General features: G+C 38.1%; 1 long non-coding RNA gene across 1 annotated transcript; it reads right to left on the bottom strand.

Moving 5' to 3' along the window:
• Nucleotides 1-6,246: 6,246 nt before the first annotated feature.
• Nucleotides 6,247-11,191, bottom strand: LOC123280914 (uncharacterized). Its single transcript, XR_006520219.2, has 3 exons — nucleotides 10,985-11,191; nucleotides 8,298-8,454; nucleotides 6,247-6,560 (listed from the first exon to the last, which is right to left on the bottom strand). It is a non-coding gene; the product is annotated as an uncharacterized lncRNA (long non-coding RNA).
• Nucleotides 11,192-11,492: the final 301 nt, after the last annotated feature.

Below are 11,492 nucleotides of genomic sequence, written 5' to 3' on the forward strand. Positions count from 1 at the left end.
CAGAGTGTAATGATAAAGGAAATTTAAGAAAAGTAGTTAAGTTACTAACAAACAGGCAAAGTTTTTCTCTATGAAATTCAAATCAAGCATTAAGAGATATAGTTTATACTACAGTGTTGCATCCTTTAATGACAGGAATACGTTCTGAGAAATGCATGGTTAGGTGATTTCATCATTGTGTGAACATCATAGAGTGAACTGACACAAACCTCCATGGTACAGCTACTAAACACCTAAGCTATACGGTAGAGTTTATTGCTCCTGGGCTACAAACCTGTACAGCGTGTTACTGTACTGAATACGGTAGGCAATTATAACACAATGGTAAGTATTTGTGCATCTAAACATAGAAAAGTAAAAATATGGTATAAAAGATAAAAAATGGTACACCTGTATAGGGCACTCGCCACAAATAGAGCTTGCAGGACTGGAAGCTGCTCTGGGGGAGTCAGTGAGTGAATGGGGAGTGAAAGTGAAGGCCTGGGACATTACTGTCCACTACTGGAGACTTTATCAACACTGTACACTTAGGTGACACTAAATTTATTTAAAAATATTTTTCTTTCTTCAGTCATAAATTAACGTTAGCTTACTGTAACTTTTTTACCTCGTAAACTTCCAAATTTTTTTAAACTTTTGACTCTTGTAATAACGCAGCTTAAAACACAAACACGTGGTACAGATGTACAAAAATAATTTCTTTATATTCTTATTCTATAAACTTTTTCCTCTTTTTAATTTTTTAATTCTTTTCACTTTTTAAACTTTTTTTGTTAAAAACTAAGACACATACATGCACATTAGGCTAGGCCTACACAGGGTCAAGATCATCAATGTCACTGTCTTCCATCACCATGTCTTAAACCACAAGAACGTCTTCAGGAGCAATAACATGCATGGAGCTGTCATCTCCTATGATAACAATGCCTTCTTCTGGAATTTCTCCTGAAGAAAGATCTGCCTGAGGCTCCTGTTGAAGAGGTGTCATTCTTTTCAGAAATATGTCCTTGGCGGTTTGCTTGGTTTGTTTCTTTTTTTCACTGGAGGTTTGCTTGTAAGCAGATAATACACCATGAACATCCCTCTCTATTAATGAAAACATTTTGGTATTGGGGTCCACATTTTCAAACTTTTTAAGGAGCTTCTTGAAGTCTGAAAAAGCTTCTGCTACACCCTTCACTGTGAATTTTCTTGGCCCTTCTTTTTTTCCTCCTAAGCTTCCTTTTATTTTGCCTCTTCTTCAGCTATGCATTTCTGTTCCAATTCCAACAACTCCTCATCAGTCAATTCCTCAGGAACCACTTCTAGGAGCTCCTCAAGGTCATCCTCATCCACATCCAGGTTAAAGCTGTTTGCCATCTCCACCACAGCCTTGATTTTTTCAACCTCCTCATCCTTGGGAAATCTTTTGAAGTCATGGACTAACTTCTGGAGTGTCTTCTTCTAGATACCATTCAAAAACTCCTTGCTCACATCACCCCAAGCCCAAGCAAGGTTCTTAATGCAGTCATAGATGTTGTCATCCTTCCAGAATTGCATCAGTGTCTTCTCAGTGTCTTCCTTAGTTGCAGCAATAGCCTGGGCAAAAGTCAGTGCTCAGGGAGTAGGCTTTAAAAGCTCCTATGACTCCTTGATCCATTGGTTGGATCAAAGAGGTGGTGTTTGGAGGGAGAAACTCTGCTTTGATATTGGGATGAAGATCACCAATAAAAGGAAGATGTCTAGGAGCACCATCAACAATAAGCAAAATCTTGAAAGGTATATTATTCTCCAAACAATATTTCTCCATTTTGCTGGAGTAGCAATTCAGAAGGGCACCTTGGAAGAGGGGCTGGGTCCTCCATGACTTCTTATTCCTCCTGTAGCACACTGGCAGTGTGTGCTTTTGCTATGCTTGAAGGTCCTAGGATTCTCACTGTCCCAGATCACAAAGGGTTTCAATTTGTAGCCTGCAACTTGGCCTTCAAGCAAGACTATTATTCTGTCTTTAAAAGCCCCAAACCTGGCATTGACTTGGCCTTCTTACAGATGAAAGTACTTTCAGACATCTGTTTCCAGAATAGGGAGGTTTCATCCACATTGACTATGTGCTCTGGCACGTAATTTTCCGTGACCATCAGCTTACCTAGAATTTCCAAATATTCTTCAGTTGCCTTCACATCAGCATTCACAGACTCACCACTCACTTTCACATTGTGTAATGAATAACAATTCTTGAATCGTTTAAACTACCCAGGGCTGGCAGTAAATTCAACATCGTAATAAGATCCAGCCTTTTCTTTCAACATCGCAAATAAACTTTTTGCTTTGTTTTGATCTTCATGGTGCTGAGAGGGATACGCTTCTGTGCCTGGTCTTCAATCCAGGTCATTAGGTGTTTCTCCATGTCTAATGAAGGCCCTTCTCAGATTTTTGTTTGTCTCATTGCCTTCAATGAAGTAGATCCTTTAACAGCTTCCATCACTTTATTCTTTTTCTTCAAGATTATACCTATGATGGACTGGGACATGTCTGACTGACAAGCAATAATCATCACTGATTTTCCACCTTTGTAGTCCTTAGCCACTTTTAATTTTATTTCCAGGTCAGTGAACTTATGTGGTCTCTTATTGGCAACATTAGCAGTGAATTTTGTGTGCTTAGGTGTCATGATGAACAAAAAACATGAGATTAAATCAAGCACAGGAGAAAGGGATAAAATCAAGAGATGTGGTAAACACAAGATTTATGAAGCTGCTACCAGCTTAACACAGCATACTGTTTTAAAGTAAAGGTTTTCTGGAAGTAGGAAGAGTGCTCTCTAAAGTAATGATAAAAAGTGCAGTATAGTAAATACATAAATCAGTAACATAGTCGTTTATTATTATTATCAAGGATTATGTACTATACATAACTGTATGTGCTAGACTTTCATACAATTGGCAGCACAGTAGGTTTGTTTATGCCAGCATCACCACAAACACATAAGTAATGCATTGCACTGTGACATTATGATGCTACGACATCACTAGGTGACAGGAATTTTCAGCTCCATTATAATCTTTTTTTTTTTAGGATTGACCCTGAGCTAACATTTGTTGCCAATCTTCTTTTTTTATTTTCTCCCCAAAGCCCCAGTACATAGTTGTATATACTAGTTGTGATATGTTCTAGTTCTTCTATGTGAGATGCCACCACAGCATGGCTTGATGAGCAGTGTGTAGGTTGATGCTCAAGATCAGAACTGGTGAACCCTGGGCTGCCTAAGAGGAACATGTGAACTTAAGCACTTGGCCATATGGCTGCCCCCTCCATTATAATCTATGAGACCACCATCGGATATGAGATACATCACTGACCAAAAGATAACTATGTAGCACATGACCATACATAGTTGCATACTGGCCTGACATGTGGAAAGTTGGGAAAGGCTCACACAACCAGGGCAAGTATACCAAGGTTCTCCAGTTGCCCTGGGACAACAGAGGCAGTGGTGAGGTAAAGAGTGAGGAGCACAAGGCTGCAGGAGATTTTTCCATTTTAATTGTAAAAAAAACCTGAGAATAAATTCAGAATGCTTAACTGGAGGTAAATGTAAGAGGAAACACCTTGCAATTTGTTTTTTTAAACCTGAAAAAAAAAGTGGAGAAAAAAACACTGTGTGAAGGAGAATAGCAGGGGAGAAGCCTACACTCTTCCCATTCTTTTTGTACCAGTGGAAACTGGGAAGCTGGGCTTGTGCGTTCTGTGTAATTTTCCATGCCTCGGATCTGGACACTTGTTCTCATCTATTACCAACTTTCCCAGATGATTGCAACTCAATCCATTTTAGCAACTCACATGCTTAAGAGGATGTAGAAAGTAAGCTAATTACCTGATGTCTTTTGCATTAATAGATAAACATAGCTTCAACCCATTCATGACTGACTTTGATTGTGGAAGCGGTTTTCACCAACTTGGTTGTTTTACTCCTCAAGTGAGCCAAGTTATCTGGATTCAGGGGACAGATTAGGACAATTCATGAACTCTTGGATAAAGGTTAATGCTTCCAAAGGAAAGGAATGTACAAATATGGAACAAAGTTGTTTTTTTTTTTTGTTTAACCTAACTTTGCATCCAATAATTCACCTGAATACACATAGCCACATAAGCAATATATATTTTCTAGCTATTCAACAGAGATAACAAGACCTGAAAGACCATGGCAGTTTAAATATTAAGTGCCTGGTGACATTTCAGTGACAAATTGATTCATTATATGTTGTCAAAGAAGTTTCACGTAATGAGCAATTTATGTTCACATTGCTGGAAGTTATTTCAAAGCATTTATATTGCACTATAAATCTCAAGTCTTCTTTGTGTTCAATGTGGATACTGGTTAAAAAAATAACTGGGGGTTGAGGGGAGTAGATAATCAAGAGGCAGTAGTGTGAAAAGTCTTATATGCCCTTCAGAAAATACGTAATAACCGTGTCCTGCCTTGAAACAGCATAGTTCATTAGGTTTCTGAATACTCTATTCAGTCATTTCAAAGCCTGTCCGCAGTTAAAGAGTAACAACATAATTATTTCCCTTTCCCCAAGGGAATTACCAAATTGCAATATCCTGTTATGGGGACCCAGGCCTCTGACACGCATACTGAATAGTACAACCTCATTCACTCAGAATAATTGTGGTATGTGCGGCTCCATTGTTCTGAACGGGGTCTCTGGTGTGCTTTCATAAGTACTTCAACTTATAGACTATTTTGAAAAAAATTTGGCTTGATTTTTTCAGTACATTTTATAATGCACCAAGATATCAGTGAGTTCTGATTCTCATAGTTCAGACCATGGTTTAAGCAATATTGTCTCAGAAGAACCAGACACAAATTGATTTTTTTTTTCTCCAGGAAATAATGGCAAAAGGCAAAAAGAGAAGCTGTCGAATTTGAAGGTCAGATTTTGTTTTGAGGATCTCAAACCTCTCCATTGTTATCCCCTCTCGGCACGACCATCTCCTTTTCCTTCTGATGCCCACTGGGACCTCATTTTCTAATCACACGACTCGACAAAGAAAGAGGAATAAGCCTGAAAATAAGTAAATTAAGACAAGCACTCATTCACATCACCTCTTAACTTCTACAAGTGACCAATTTAATAAACAGATGGCCCCCAGAAAAGTAATTGTAGGCAATAAAAAGCAGAATGCAAAGGAACTGAGATGAAAGAAGTCAAAGATTGCACGAAAGTTGTATCTGGGCCAATGCCTTCCTCTTCCCTATCTGCCCCTGCTATCTCTTCTGCCCCAAGGACTTCCAAAATCTGCTCTCATTTTGAAACATTCTCATCCCTGATCTACGTGACCTTGAATAATCATACTTTCTGATTTACAGAATATTGCAGTATTCCACAGGAGAAGTCGTTAAGAGCTGGACCAAGTGCTGGCAGTGGGAATAAAGAAATGGCCAACACAGGGCACCTGCCTCTACCAGTATGGTCCCACTCATTGGAAAAATGTTGCCCTTACCCAACCAGTGCATGCCACACACTCAGAATAGCAGCTTCTCCCTAAGGGCGAGGAGAGATAACACAGAGGCATAGAAATGTTACTTTCAAAACTTCCCTCAGTGAGGACAGCTCAAGGCAATGTGAGCAGAGACCGAAACCCATCAAAAGAGACATTCTCTAAAACTACTGATCAGGAATGCCTGGTCTGCACATTCCTGAATTGGAAGATATCCTGAAAACTCTTATTCTCTCGAGTAGGTCAATAGCAATGGTCTTGGCTACTTGCTCATGACAATTCTTCTTTCACATAGAAGAAGAGAAGCATTGCAAATTGCCCTCCGTTGCACTAATATTTCTGTCAGAGAAGAGAAGACGCCTACCTCTCAAAACCCCAAACAAGAAAGAAAATTTGTAACTGGTTGGAAAAGAAAGAATCTTTCCAACAAAAAAAGCAACCTCACAGGCAGAGAGCCAAGGAACCAATGGGGGGTGATGTTTGATAATTATTCTTAATTTTATCTCGAGTAAAATATAAAAGAGACAAGGGTGAAAACTATTTTTGTTTGAGATCTTTTTCTCGGAGTTCTTAATATTTTGTTGCCTTTTTAAAAAAGCAAATAAATTTCCTTTGAGTTCAATAAAGAGAAGAGAGTCTCTCCTGAGCTTTTGCCAAATATTCCACTAAAAAGTAGATTTAGAATACATCACAAGTATTCTTTTGGTCTACTACGACCAAGCAAAGAATTAAAAGAAAATACAAGATACATTAGCATCTTTTAGCATTTTGCAATCAAAGTCATGTAGGTACTTTATTTAGGCATTTCTTGTATGTGTTTCCATGATTTGGCTGTAATAAATTCCTCTCCAAGTTTTTTATTATATTAATAGCACAATAAAAGGAAGAAAACAAGTTGGTTGACTATGTGCGTCCAACCTCGTTGATCACTGATCACTGACATGCTTTTAGTTAACTTTAACTTCAGAGATTTAATTCTTTGCTGTTGTTGCATGTGCTGTGTTTCATAATTTTTCTCATTGATTTATATTCGTTTTTATTTTATGCCATTATTCAACAGTGGGCTTGTGCAGACCCTGGAAAGCAACCAAAAACAAGTTGCAATAAGTAACTTAATGTTTTATAGTTTATTAATTTTTATATTAAAATAGAACGTTTGATATTTGGTCATCTCAGATGCAAGTATCTATGTTTATTACCCATATATGTAATATATATGACAAATAAAAATGGCAAGCAATAGGCTATATTGGAGAATATGAGGAAGCCATTTTGTGTAAACCTAATTAGGCCTGACTTTGTCTTTCCAAAAGCGCCTGACTGTGGCCGTTGAGCATGCATTGTATATCTGCTTTAGACATTCACTATGGCAAGAGCAAAGGCCCTTCCAAAGTTCCAAAGGCAACTTCCCTCCCCCTCCCAACGTTGGCATTTCTTTAAGGATTAAGCATCTTTCCTTAGGCTAGAAACTGATTGCTGCGCTCACCTGTGACCACCCAGCTCGAGACAATAGACTTGCCTCCTGCTACGCCCTCTGAGATAGCAGACCCACTACCTGCTGTGTCCATCAAGCGCTATGCTGACAGGGCAACCTTGCGACTATTGTGGGAGGGACATTTCAATCATATGTGAAACGTCCTGTATGGGGGTATATAACCACTCTGTATACCTCACTTCCTTGGTACCCTTTCTTCCTTCGGGAAGAAAGGCCCCAGGCCATGGTCCTCAGATTTCAGCTCAGAATAAACTCACCCAAATTTTCATTTATAGATTGGTTATGGATTATTTTCGTCAACATATATAATATACATAGTTATGTCTTTATATATTATAATATTTAAATTTTTGATTTTGGTAAGGTTTAATAAAATCACCTTACATCTTATAAAATAATATATTTTAAAATACTAATCAAATAAAATTAATTTGATAATCTTCAAGGTCTGGAGTGTTCAGGCAACCACTCCAAAGTATCAAATATCTTTCAAATCTCTAAAAAACGAAGTTAATGCAATAGGACTCAGAAGTTTATTCTTTGCTGACAGTTTCTAATCCTATCTTGAAACAGATAGTGTCTGCTTTAAGCCAGAGTTAAGGAGGAAAGAGGTTTGTAAGGTAGAGGAAGGTAAGATACGACATCTTGTCGAAATTTCACCACAGTAAAGCTATGCACCCAGGTATCTCCCATCGAAATACCATTATCAAAAAAGTACAAGTTAAAAGTCATTGATTAGGTAAAATTTTGTCTGGCAGGAACAAGTAAAACATGAGAGTTATTGTTTTAAAAAATATATTTGAATTGAACACAATGAGTGTGATGACATTTTCATACTGGTCAGCTTAGAGGGAATGGTGTGAACCCAGGAATTGGATGGCTGCGATCCAAAGACAAACTTGGAGGGAGCTAGAGGATGTGAAAGAGGATCAGGGGAATGTGACGGTGGCAGCTTAAATCGTAGCCCAAATCTCCTTAGCCTAAAAGACATTTCCATCATTATCTAATCAGTTATGGAAACAGAAACAAAGGATAAGAACTCTGGTTCTCTGATTGTGATTGCCCTTCATAATAAACAATCTGCTCAAAACGTCCTGTAATTTTTAAGTGGGAAACATGTTTCACCCCAAATTATCTACAAGGTCAGACTTGCGAGATCTTTGTACAGAGTGTATCTGCATTTGTTTTATCAATGGAGTTAGCAAGGAGACTGATCTTAAATCGGAGGTCCTGGAATATCGAAATCTCTAAATGAAAAAATGATTAAAAGATTTGTTCTTTATAAGAGAGGTAGAGCCCTGGTTTGAGGCAAGATTACCTGTGAAGCGTGTCTCCAGTCACTGGAGCCTCTCCTTGCTCTTCCTCATCTGTGGTGCCTTCTCTGATCTGGCTTCCTCACCACTCCCATAGATCATTGTTTATCATCTAGTGGTGAAACACTCCTCTTAGGAAATTATCTGATTCCTACAGACACACTAAAGAGTATTTGAAGGATTAGGTGTTATAAATGACCATTCCTAGAAGTTTCTGCATCAAGAAATGGAAACTTTAATATAAAGAAAAGAAATACCAAGGGTAACATTTCAAGCATTGTTTAGGTGAAAGGGTTTGGGGACCAGTAGAGCAGTGACCGAGTGGAAGAAATACTAAGCGGTGGCTCCTGATTGCATTGCACAGAGATGACTACTAACACAGTACACATCGCCACTATTCTTTATGTTGCATTCTTCTTAGTTATCAAAACTAGCTGCATGATGCTATGAAAAGAGCTTTGGATTAAGAGTGAAGAAGCCTGACACGTTGTGCTAGTTCTGTCTCACTCTATTTGTAAGATCCAGGCCAAATTATTCGTTACTTTATTCCCATAGCACCTTCAAGTTCTTTTAGCTGTTAAAAAAATGTAGAAATTGAGATAACGTAAGCTTTATAAAATAAGAGAATCCTTCCAAACTAATAAACATTAAAGTTTAACAAACACTATACTAGTACTTCTTGCCTGAATTAAAATTTTGGCTTCCTAGACTGACCCTGCAGAATTTCCTACTGTTGAACACTGTCAAGAGTTCCATTTGTAAAGCCAAATGTGATCATTTAAAATGAGTTATGATTTCCTACTCAAACTCCCACGAAGGCTCTGGGCTGATAAAGAATCATTTGAAAGGGACTATTTCTCTTCCCAAGGGACTTAGAACTTAACAAAGATGAATAAGGTAGGTAAATATTTACTGATGTTTTGGAAACCAGAAAGCAAATGGAACTTAGAGAGTGGACAGACAGCGTGAGCATGATAGTAACCTGACTCTTAAGGTTTTTGAGATGCTTGACCTATTGGATTTTCTGTTTGTTTGCTTGGCTTTATTTGAGGAATTCTAATTTTCTACTCAGGGATCTGTTGCCTATTTGTGATTATAAAATTTCTTTAGTAAATGACAACAAACCTTGACTACTCTATAAAAAGTTTATAATACAAGGAAAAAGTGTAGAAAAACACAAATACATAGAAACACACCTGACCCAAGCACAAACTCATAAATGACTAAAGTTCTAGAGCGCATCGTAAAAATGCTTGATGATCAGAAGAGGAAATAATTAGCAAGTTGAGAACAGAAACTGAAGAAATTGTCTACTGCAATGACTGAAGCGACTGAGCAAAGAGGGACAAGTGTGACCAGGCTTTATGAAGAAGTTGGGTATTAATTTGGGATATTTTTATTTTATTCTTACATCCTCACAGGAAAGTCCAGGAAATTTGTTATAACTTTGTAAATTATTATAGTTAGTCTTGTACTTATTTTAATAAGATACTCATTGTAATAAGCAGGGGTGTTTTTCTCTTTATAAGATTTAGTAAGCTAAAAGGCTTCCCCTCATTAACTTTTCAAGCTATCAAAAATTCCAAGCTCCAGACCTCTATAACCAGCTCTCTACTGGACATCTCCACTTATACATCTTAAAGGTACCTCGAACTCAATGTAACCAATACTTAAAATCATAACCTTTGGCTCATACCTGATCCTCTTCTGGTGTCACCTCTCCGAGTGAATGGCATATGCATATGATTGTCATCCTTGACATCTTATCCTTTGACATCTCCATTATCAGATCCATTGATATTACCTTTAAAATATCCTTTAAATCTATGTACATCCCCCCATTGTCACCACCCCTAACCCAAACGACAGTCTCCTAGAGCAGCCTTCTGATCTGGTTTTCCCATACAACCCCTGCACCTTACAATTGACTCTCCCACGTAGCAGTCTGTGTGAGTTGACTAAAATACAAACCTCATCATGTTATCTCTCCCCTTAAAACCCTTCAAAACTAACACATTTCTCTAAGATAAAGAAGAGACTCCTTAACATGTCCTACAAGGCTCTGACTGACCTAACCCCAGATCACCTCAGCCCCAGCCACCTTGCCTTCTAATTTCTTCCGCACAGTCTTTATCCAAACTTACTGGCTTCTTTCCAATTCTGAATATTCCATGATCCTTATACCACAGACCCATTCCACATACTGTTCCTTCTGCCTGGAACAGCCCTCGCATGCCCTTTTATCTAAAAACTTTTATTTTTACTTCAAGTTATCCAAATATCTCTTCCTCAGGAAATCCTACTCTGATTGACAAATTGGATCAGATCCCTACATCTTTCATGGCACTTATCACTATTTTTAGTTTGTGTACTTACATGTTCATTGTCTACCTCCCACACAATAGTGTTCAGGAGGGCGGACAATGTCTGTTTTTGCTCGCACTTTGCTTGAGAACTCAGCCCAGGGATTAGCAAGTATTGTGTTCTCAAGTGCATTGTGGAATGAACGAATAAATGAATGGAGGGATGAAAGATCAGTGTCTTCAGATGTCAAATACCTAATGTCATTAAACTAATCTGTTACAGAGTTTTATCAGTTGCTAGGAAGAAAGAGATCCTGAGAGGATGACATTTGGCACAATGGTATAGAGAAGAATAGAAAGTGAATAACACAGAGAATATTTACACTTACTTTTGCTATTCAGAATGTATTTCTCTTTCCGAAGAGTAGCCTCTCAGTTGGAGAATTTATTTTCCTCCACTGAGTGTGTTTTTGTGGAATGTACATCTGGGAGGCTGATTGTCCATCTCTGATTGATTCTGGGAATGTTGTCTATCTTTCCAATAAATTTCTCCCTGTTTAATTTAACGAGAATCTGCTTCTTTTTCTTGCAATGAAGAACTCTGATGCTGACAGGAAGGTCAACGCACCACGATGCTCTGGAAGTCTGGGAAAGAACATGAGGTCATCCAAACAACATCTGTTGTTGGGGATATGAAGATGAACTAAACATGATTCCTATTCTTGAGAGACAGTTTTTAAAGGGAGACAAGAACCTGCAGATATCTGCCATCCTAGGGATAAGAGAGAAGTAGGGGAAAAGAAGGATAACATTGAAGGAACTATGAACATTGCCTAAGGGTCATTAAAGGTGTTGTTCCAGAAGTAGTAATGTTTTGAAAAGCAGAAAGATATAAGC

The sequence above is a fragment of the Equus asinus genome, chromosome 25 (assembly GCF_041296235.1).
Source record: "Equus asinus isolate D_3611 breed Donkey chromosome 25, EquAss-T2T_v2, whole genome shotgun sequence".
Lineage (NCBI taxonomy): Eukaryota > Metazoa > Chordata > Mammalia > Perissodactyla > Equidae > Equus > Equus asinus.